At 41.5% G+C, this 10449-nt stretch overlaps 1 protein-coding gene across 1 annotated transcript in view; it reads right to left on the bottom strand.

Moving 5' to 3' along the window:
• The window catches only part of JMJD1C (jumonji domain containing 1C), a 1023975-nt gene that overhangs the window by 373744 nt on the left and 639782 nt on the right, over positions 1-10449 (bottom strand). The gene's annotated exons all lie outside the window — the stretch shown is intronic.

The raw sequence follows: 10449 nt of genomic DNA on the forward strand, positions 1-10449 counted from the left end.
ATCCATTCCCCGCGCATGCGCGCGGCGCCAGAGTGTCAGGAATCCCACTGCTCATGCCAGCCGTGTATACAGCAGGAGACATACGCCCCTCCGGGCGGGTCTTCGTGCTGAAACACGCCTCTGGCCAATGCGTGGTGATTCCCCCTCCTCCATGGTCCGCGCATGCGCAATGGATTCACGACTTAAATAATTAATTAAATCAATCCCTGTCAGGGAACAGAGGACAGGGGATTGAGGTATGAAACACAAAATCAATAAAATAAATGATATTGAATGGGCTGGAAGGCAGTAAGCTATATTATAATAAAATGACATATAGGCAAAAATGTGAGTATATGAATATACATTCAAGTCATCATAAATACTTTTGTAAACAAAAAATATATGTGATATATTGTAAAAAAACATATAACAAGACAATTTATTATTAAAAGTGTATTAATCCAAAAATATATTAAATGATCAAGTCAAATAATAAAACATTTTAAAAACAACAATGTATCTTGTGCCTAATTTAAGCAACAGCAAATTGCATGCCCTGATGGATGAAAATGATGGTCATATGAATTTCTAGTTTTGTTACTCAATGTATTCCTATTAATGGTGGAGTATTATACATATGTATTTTTAGATTAAATTTTTAATTTGAGCACCTTGACCTGACTCAGAGTTAGCCTATCTAGACGATTCTAAAGTACTGATTATGGTTATTACCAATAACAAGAGTGATCTATATAGAATCTTGATTATATTCATAGAGGTGTGTACTAATTTTTGGTCATAATGAATATTTTATAGGGATATGAAAATGAATCCCAATAAAAGGACTTAGTTATGTTTCTCTCATCTATTTATAGATTTAAGGTATGGTATATATAATGTTTTACCCGAAACCATTACATTCATTTAAGGAAATGGTTAATGTTCCATTCTATATTTATTCCCTCAGGGAACCTTGTTCTTAATGTGAATATCCAATAGGATTCTCTACAGTCTAATGTTTTTACAATGTTACCCCCTCTTTCTTTTCTGATTATCTTCTCAATACCCACAAATGAGAAGTTACTGATGCCGCCTTGTTCACATTCCGAAAAATATAATAATATCATTAAATAAGGGTCAAATATGTTACCTCCATGTCGTAACTGGGCATGATGGTCTTACCCGGTGCCTCCGGTATACGTTATGCCCCCTGTAATTCACCGCCTCTCCATCACTTGGCCAGGCACTCAATAATCAAGCGCTGTAGACGGATCTGTAACACCCGTGTGCATCGCTCCAATCACATTCGAACCAAACAGAAGAAAAATTAGGATTGGTGGGACTGCTACCCCATGAAAAAATGGAAGAACTCACCAGATGTAGAAAAAAATGAAGTTTATTGCTTACATACTGAAAATACAAAACAAAGTACACAAAAAGACAAAAATTTCTTCCCATGTGTTTCGCATCGAGTTGGCGCTTTCTCAAACTTTTTTATTTTTTCTATATCTGTTGTGTTCCACCATTTTTTCATGGAGTAGCAGTCCCACCAATCCTCTGTTTTCCCACTGTACAAAACAAAATTAAACGTAAATAACCACCTTCTCCCTCTGTACCTTATGTTTCCACTCTCCCTTCCGTATTAATATTTTTGTCTTACAACCCCATTGTACTGTGCTACAAAATATTTGGGCAGTTATACAAAAATGATAATAAAATAAGTAAAATTGATGTAGTGTATATACATGTTTCAGTCAATATGTTTCTTTATCTAAACTTAGAGAGCTACTAGAGTGTTATAATCAGACTAAAGCATGCATTATGAAGCTAGCAAACCTGCAAGATTTTCTGTGAGCGTAAGTTCAAATCTGTTTGGTCTACTGATCCCGCTGCATGCTGCCAATTTCTCAAACATCTGTTAAAGGTCAGACTTCCACTGCATGGAACCAATCAATGGAGCTACACAACTATAGGAGAACCACGAGAAATCTCAAACAAAGACCACTGTTTCACATGAAGAAGGAATTTTAACAAAAAATGTTCAACACGACATCGTTTTACAACTGCCCAAGAAAAAAATTAAAAAAATAAATAAAAAAAGAATACATTCAGTGACAGTTTTTCACCAAATCATTTTATGTTTTACACCATCACCAAATTTGTATTCCAGTATAAAGACACAAAGTTCTAAAAATCCTCAGTATTCCTCTGTCCATATTAGTTAGTTACAGTATTTTCCAAATTATATTTTAAAATACTCTAATGTATGATTTATCACATGGATAAGTGTGTTACATTCATACAGATAACAATCACAGAAATGAAATTTGGAATGTGCAGAAATATAAAATAAAAAACAATAACATATAGGTACTGTGACGTTAATGCCTTTTTCTGTGTAATTGTGCTAAACATACAGCACCAAACGGGTTTTGTATTTTTAAAATAACTATTTTTCTTCCATGTAAAGTCACCAGGAGTTAAAAACAAACCTGTGGATTTATTGGTCAATAAAACAAAAATCTGTTTAGATAGTGACAGTAAAAATATCCAGATTATGGCGAGTTTAACCTGGTTTTCGTCCCTTATGGCCCAACTAAAAGACCTATTTATATTGTGGATGTCTGAGACCCTGGATGCTAGCTTCAAAGACGGGATCGTAAATTCCCCCCTCCCCCCTTTGATTAACAGAGAAGGTGTATAAACTTCAAACATTTTCTCCTTATAGGTTTATAAAATATCAGATATTTCACGCATTATGTCCCTCACAGGGATATGAAATTGATATTAATTTAAACAGCTGAACGTGTTAATAAAAAATATCCAACATGCCAAGGATATTTATATGCATACCTCAGATAGAGATGGAGACGGATGAGTGGGAAAATAAGACACGCCAAGATGGATGGGCATATTCTGGTCCCATCGCAAAGTTTGAGGATAAAAATCATGCATTTTTGGATATCAAATTAGAATTCAACATAGAGGGGTGTTTTATGCCGATAAAAACATTGATACTCTTATTTCAACATCAAGCCCTCTTTGTGGGATCTGATATTGTTATGTGGTAACATATTTAGATTTTTTGTTTTATACTGTATCCTGTTATTTTCTGAAACTCTGCATTTCTATATTGTTACATAGTTACATAATAGATGAGGTTGAAAAAAATGCACCCATCAAGTTGAACCTATGCAAAATTTACATGACAGATACTTTATCCTATATTTGTACTTACAGTATATTAATCCAGAGGAAGGCAAACAAAAAACCCCAGTGACACATCATCTAATGATATCTCTTAGGCTGCGTCCCCACTAGCGCTGATCGGGAGGCGCTTGCGAAGGAGACTTACATATATATATATATGTAAGTCCCCGCTCACGCGGTGCGGGTAAAAATCTATACTTACCGCGTGCTCAGCTTGCCCGCAATGCACCCCCCCCCCCACCTCCCCCGCGTACAATAGGACACCCGGCGCTCATGCTTGGAGCGCTCTCCAAGCATGAGCACGCTCAGCACCAGCGGGACTTAGCCTAAAGAGGAAAAACATTCCCCTTATGAATGGGTAGGTTTGGTTGTCATGGACACAATATACTACAAAGCTGAAGCCCAACCGTATTCTCAGTGATCGAGAAACGTATCAACTACTTGATAACAATCCATCTACTCAATTTCAGGAAGAGTTGACAATTTTCCCTTAGAAAGTATTAGAAAATAAAGTCATTAATGAAATAGAATATAATTTCCTGACAACTAAACACCCCCGGATTCCAATCTTTTATCCCAATATATCGATTACCATCTGCAAAAATATGTAATTAATTTACCATCTTATCTTTGAGATAAGACACAGGTCCTTCAAATTATTAAAAATATTGAATGGCAACCCAATTAAATTTTTGTGACGAGTGACGTGATGTCACTCTACACCAAGCATGTCAAACTCGCGGCCCGCGGGCCGCATGCGGCCCACAATGAACATATTTGCGGCCCACAATGAACATATTTGCGGCCCAGCTCGCCAATATTTAACTCTCTCTGCGCGCGCTTTCTACAAAGGAAAAAAAAAAAAACCCTCCCCCCTCTCCCGATTGGCTGGCGCGTGTTGGCACGCTGCCAGAATTTTTTTTTGGCCCGGAGCAAGCTCTATCCGAGCTTGCATAGTGGGGCCCGCCTCTTCCTGCTGCCTGCTGCCCGTCTCTTCCTGCTGCATGGAGCAAGTCAGGTGACTACTGCTCCATGCCAGCCTTGCTTCCCCCTTGCCCTCCTGCTCCGATTTCCTCCCCCGTTCCGATTTCCCGTGTGAGTGTGTGTCTGTGTGAGTGTGTGTCTGTGTGTCTGTGTGAGTGTGTGTTTGTGTGAATGTGTATCTGAGTGAGTGTGTGTGTGCGTGTCTGTGTGTCTATCTGAGTGTGTGTGTCTGTGTGTGTGTGTGTGTGTGTGTGTGTGTGTGTGTGTGTGTATGTCTGAGTGTGTGTCTGTGTGTTTGAGTGTGTGTGTGTGTGTCTGAGAGAGAGTGTGTCTGAGAGAGAGTGTGTGTCTGAGAGAGAGTGTGTGTGAGAGAGAGTGTGTGTCTGAGAGACAGTGTGTGTCTGAGAGACAGTGTGTGTCTGAGAGAGAGAGAGAGAGAGAGAGAGGGAGAGAGTGTCTGAGAGAGAGAGTGTCTGAGAGAGAGAGAGAGTGTGTCTGAGAGAGAGAGTGTCTGAGAGAGAGAGTGTCTGAGAGAGAGAGAGTGTCTGAGAGAGAGTGTCTGAGAGAGAGTGTCTGAGAGAGAGAGAGAGAGAATGTCAGAGAGAGAGAGAGAGAGAGAGAGTGTCTGAGAGAGAGAGAGTGTCTGAGAGAGTGTGTCTGAGAGAGAGTGTGTGTCTGAGAGAGAGTGTGTGTCTGAGAGAGAGTGTGTGTCAGAGAGAGAGTGTGTGTCAGAGAGAGAGTGTGTGTCAGAGAGAGTGTGTGTGTCTGAGGGAGAGAGTCAGAGAGAGAGAGAGTCGGAGGGAGAGTCAGGGAGAGGGAGAGTCAGGGAGAGGGAGAGTCAGGGAGAGGGAGAGGGAGAGTCAGGGAGAGGGAGAGTCAGGGAGAGGGAGAGTCAGGGAGAGGGAGAGTCAGGGAGAGGGAGAGTCAGGGAGAGGGAGAGTCAGGGAGAGGGAGAGTCAGGGAGAGTGTGTTTGTGTGAATGTGTATCTGAGTGAATGTGTGTGTGCGTGTCTGTGTGTCTATCTGAGTGTGTGTGTGTGTGTGTGTCTGAGTGTGTGTGTGTGTGTGTCTGAGTGTGTCTGAGTGTGTCTGAGTGTGTGTGTGTGTGTGTGTGTGTGTCTGAGTGTGTGTGTGTATGTGTGTATGTGTGTATGTGTGTGTGTGTGTGTGTGTGTGTGTGTGTGTGTGTGTGTGTGTGTGTGTGTGTGTGTGTGTGTGTGTGTGTGTGTGTGTGTGTGTGTGTGTGTGTGTGTGTGTCTGAGAGAGATAGTGTGTCTGAGAGAGAGAGAGTGTCTGAGAGAGAGAGAGTGTCTGAGAGAGAGAGAGTGTCTGAGAGAGAGAGAGAGTGTCTGAGAGAGAGAGAGAGAGTGTCTAAGAGAGAGAGAGAGTGTCTAAGAGAGAGAGAGTGTCTGAGAGAGAGAGAGTGTCTGAGAGAGAGAGAGTGTCTGAGAGAGAGAGAGTGTCTGAGAGAGAGAGAGAGTGTCTGAGAGAGAGAGAGTGTCTGAGAGAGAGAGAGAGTGTCTGAGAGAGAGAGAGTGTCAGAGAGAGAGAGAGTGTCTGAGAGAGAGAGAGTGTCTGAGAGAGAGAGAGTGTCTGAGAGAGAGAGAGTGTCTGAGAGAGAGAGAGAGTGTCAGAGAGAGAGAGTGTCAGAGAGAGAGTGTCAGAGAGAGAGAGAGTGTCAGAGAGAGAGAGAGTGTCAGAGAGAGAGAGAGTGTCTGAGAGAGAGAGAGAGTGTCTGAGAGAGAGAGAGAGAGTGTCTGAGAGAGAGAGAGAGTGTCTGAGAGAGAGAGAGTGTCTGAGAGAGAGAGTGTCTGAGAGAGAGAGAGTGTCTGAGAGAGAGAGAGAGTGTCTGAGAGAGAGAGTGTCTGAGAGAGAGTGTCTGAGAGAGAGAGAGAGTGTCTGAGAGAGAGAGAGTGTCTGAGAGAGAGAGAGTGTCTGAGAGAGAGAGTGTCTGAGAGAGAGAGAGTGTCTGAGAGAGAGAGAGTGTCTGAGAGAGAGAGAGTGTCAGAGAGAGAGAGAGAGTGTCTGAGAGAGAGAGAGAGAGTGTCTGAGAGAGAGAGAGAGTGTCTGAGAGAGAGAGAGTGTCTGAGAGAGAGAGAGTGTCTGAGAGAGAGAGAGTGTCTGAGAGAGAGAGAGTGTCTGAGAGAGAGAGTGTCTGAGAGAGAGAGTGTCTGAGAGAGAGAGTGTCTGAGAGAGAGAGAGTGTCTGAGAGAGTGTCTGAGAGAGAGAGAGTGTCTGAGAGAGAGAGTGTCTGAGAGAGAGAGTGTCTGAGAGAGAGAGTGTCTGAGAGAGAGAGTGTGTCTGAGAGAGGGAGTGTGTCTGAGAGAGAGTGTGTCTGAGAGAGAGTGTGTCAGAGAGAGAGTGTGTGTCAGAGAGAGTGTGTGTGTCTGAGGGAGAGAGTCAGAGAGAGAGAGAGAGAGTCGGAGGGAGAGTCACAGAGAAGGAGTCAGGGAGAGGGAGAGTCACAGAGAGGGAGAGTCAGGGAGAGGTAGAGTTAGGGAGAGGGAGAGTCAGGGAGAGGGAGAGTCAGGGAGAGGGAGAGTCAGGGAGAGGGAGAGTGTCAGGGAGAGGGAGAGTGTCAGGGAGAGGGAGAGTGTCAGGGAGAGGGAGAGTGTCAGGGAGAGGGAGAGTGTCAGGGAGAGGGAGAGTGAGTGTCAGGGAGATAGTGAGTGTCAGGGAGAGGGAGAGAGTGAGTGTCAGGGAAAGGGAGAGAGTGAGTGTCAGGGAGAGGGAGTGAGTGTCAGGGAAAGGGAGAGTGAGTGTCAGGGAGAGGGAGAGTGAGTGTCAGGGAGAGGGAGAGAGTGAGTGTCAGGGAGAGAGTGAGTGTCAGGGAGAGAGTGAGTGTCAGGGAGAGAGTGAGTGTCAGGGAGAGTGAGTGTCAGGGAGGGAGAGAGTGAGTGTCAGGGAGAGTGAGTGTCAGGGAGAGGGTCAGGGAGAGTGTCAGGGAGAGAGAGAGTGTCAGAGAGAGAGAGTCAGAGAGAGAGAGAGTCAGAGAGAGTGTCAGAGAGAGAGTCAGAGAGAGAGAGAGAGAGAGAGAGAGAGAGAGAGAGAGTCAGAGATGCCGAGAGTCAGAGAGAAAACATTAATTTTATCGTTCTTTTTTTTTATACTGTACTTTTCTAAATAAACCTACGTTTCTATGAAATTTGAAGTTTTTGTTTTTTTGCGGCCCACCTAAACTTAAAGCTTGTTTATTTGGCCCGTGTTAGCCTTTGAGTTTGACTTGCTTGCTCTACACTGTCATCACACACGAACTGGAATGTGAAGCTATTAACAGAACTTTACAACAAGACCCCAATGTGCCAGCAGCATTAGGTAAGTTCATAGTTGAAGGTATCAAACACATTTTGAATCATAATTTCTTTACATTCGCTCAGCAGTTCTATTTGCAGATTTGTGGTACCACCATAGGAACCAGGTTTGCACCCAGTTATGCAAACATTTTTATGGGCATTTGGGAGGATGATGTCATCTTGTCCAGTTGCCCAATGGGTGCGAATCTGGTGCTCTGGAGTGGCACTCTGGATGAACTAGAACTGTTCAAATTGTATCTTAATAATAATTATAGGAATTTACAATTCACCTTCAAGTAGAGTAAAGAACGGATAGAGTTTCTTGATCTGGAACTCTATATAACAAACAATGCGACACAGACAAAAACATATTAGAAGAACGTTCAAGCGAACAATTACCTTTTGGCCAACAGTCACCATGATCCCAAGTGGATCAAAAATATTCCCAGAGGACAATTTATTAGGCTAAAGTGTAATTGTTCTGATGAAGAAGTATTTTTGGAACAGACTTAAACCCTAAAAAAGACATTCTTAGATAGAAATTATACTCAAAAAGAACCAGATTTGGCTATGTTTAAAATGAATGACATTAATAGATCTGTGCTTTTGGAATACAAGACCAAGACCCAAAAAGAAAATAACGGTGTGCCGTTTATTACACAATTTAACAAGATGGTACCACAGATTAAAGGTATTCTCAATAAGCACTAGGGTAATCTTTTAGAAAATATGTATTTCTCAGAGAAATTCTCCCTGTAAGGCCTCAAATCTTTTTCAGAAAGGCTGCCAACCTTAAAAATAAACTAACCCCAAGCTGCCCAATCAGCAAAGAATTTCACTTGAGTAAGAGAAACATTAAAGGGTATTCCATCTGTTCTAAGTGTATTGCATGTGAGTATAGTTCTAACAAGAAAACATTCCACTCTAAGAACACACTGAAAGAATATCAGATAGAATCACATATCAATTGCCATAGCAAGTTTATCATCTATATGCTGGAATGCCCTTGTGGCTTGCAGTATAGTGGCAGAACGAGCCAAGCTTTACAGAGGAGGATATGTGAACACATTAATAATATTAAGGGGACTTGTTACCCACAATGTGTCAAACCATTTCCGGCTCAAACATAATATGAACCCAGAGGGGTTAAAATGAATAAAATGGCAATACATTGTCCTCAGGCCTGCTGGAGGGGGGGTGATAAAGTTAAGCAAATTTCTAGAAGAGAGTCATATTGGATATATGAACTCAAAACTCACACCTTATGGGCTTAATGTTGAAATCGATCTGGCTGCGTTTCTCGGAGGATAAATTCACCTAAGCATAATCCATGTTACCTATAATATGTTGGTGGATTTCATGGGATGTATGTCCCACTACTTATATGATTTTACATAGAATACGAAGGTCTGTATATAATTTATCTGTGTAGTGCATCTATTGTGTGCAGTTATAAGCACAATAGTTTATTAATTCAATTTATTTATTTTAGAATAATGAGTTAAGATTATGTTTTATTTAGAATTATTATTTAATCGCACATTTCACTTCATGTGATACAATATTTTTATATATATTTGTAATGTTCATTATTAATTATTTAATAAATATTTAATATATATACTTATATGTAATTAGATAAGTTATTAGTTTCTATATGTGCATTAGGTACTTATATGCATGTGTACCAAAAGTTACTATTAGAATCCTTTGAACTGCTAAATTTTGATTGCAAAATCAGTCCATTTTTTGACAAGTATGTGAAATATTTAATTATTCCAGTCTAACACTAAGATACAAAAGAGGGTGGGGATAGGGAGTGATCAACTTAAACCATACTAATTAACAATAAATAATTAAATAAATTCATCTGATAATTGTGGAGTGGGTGCAAACTGTGAACTGAAAGTGAAGCAGTAAAGTGAAGAGTACAAGGTGATTGTACCCCAAAGAAAATTCACTTAAATGCACACCACTAATTTCAAATATAACCTTTAATATTATTACTTAAAACATATATTACAGAGTGTTTATGTAACGGTGTTTAAAAAAAAATTAAACAATGCACCAAAAAAAAAATATATATATATATATATATATATATATATATATATATATATATATATATATATATATATACATATACACATATACACATATACACATATACACATATATACACACACACACACACACACACACATTTCCCAGAATCCCTTGCTGCAGTGGAAATGCTCTGTGCTGGGTGATAATGGTGAAAGGCGGGTTGCAGACCTGTCTAAGTCATGCGAATGAGCATACAGTAATATTTTCATTACATAATTACATATATATATATATATATATATATATATATATATATATATATATATATATATGCAGTGTTCGACAATCCTATACATTTACACGCCCAGGGCGGGTGGATTTAACCTCGAGTAAATATTGGCCCAAGCAGCACAGGTGTTTTTTTTTTTAAATTTTCCCTGCTTGCGCTGAAAAAAAAAAACTCCCAGGCTTTGTGGGCGCGCGGCCAGGCTCTATATGAGCCCGCCCCCAACGAGCGGCCATTCTTTCTGGCCGGAGATCTGTTGGAGACCTCCATCTTGCGGCCCCTCTGCTCCTTCCCTGCAAGCCCCCTTACACCCCGCGCGGGGCAGGAGATGGTAGTGGGGGTGTTCCCCCTTTCTCTCCCTGTTCCCGCTTACCCCGGCTTCCCGCCGATCCCCCGCGCGGAGCAGGAGATGGTAGTGGGGGTGTCCCCCCCTTCTCTCCCTGTCCCGGCTTCCCGCGAGGGGCTGGAGATGGTCACGGGGGGAGGGGGGGCGAGCGGGGCAGTGGTGGTGGTGCTCGGTCGCGCGGCCTTTCCTCTTCTTCCCCCTGTCGTGTGTGTGTGTGTATGTATGGGAGTGTGTGTGTGTGTGTGTATGTATGTGTATGCATGGGGGGTGTGTGTGTATGTATGTGTATGCATGTGTATGCA

Source organism: Ascaphus truei, chromosome 8 (genome assembly GCF_040206685.1).
Source record: "Ascaphus truei isolate aAscTru1 chromosome 8, aAscTru1.hap1, whole genome shotgun sequence".
Taxonomy (NCBI): domain Eukaryota; kingdom Metazoa; phylum Chordata; class Amphibia; order Anura; family Ascaphidae; genus Ascaphus; species Ascaphus truei.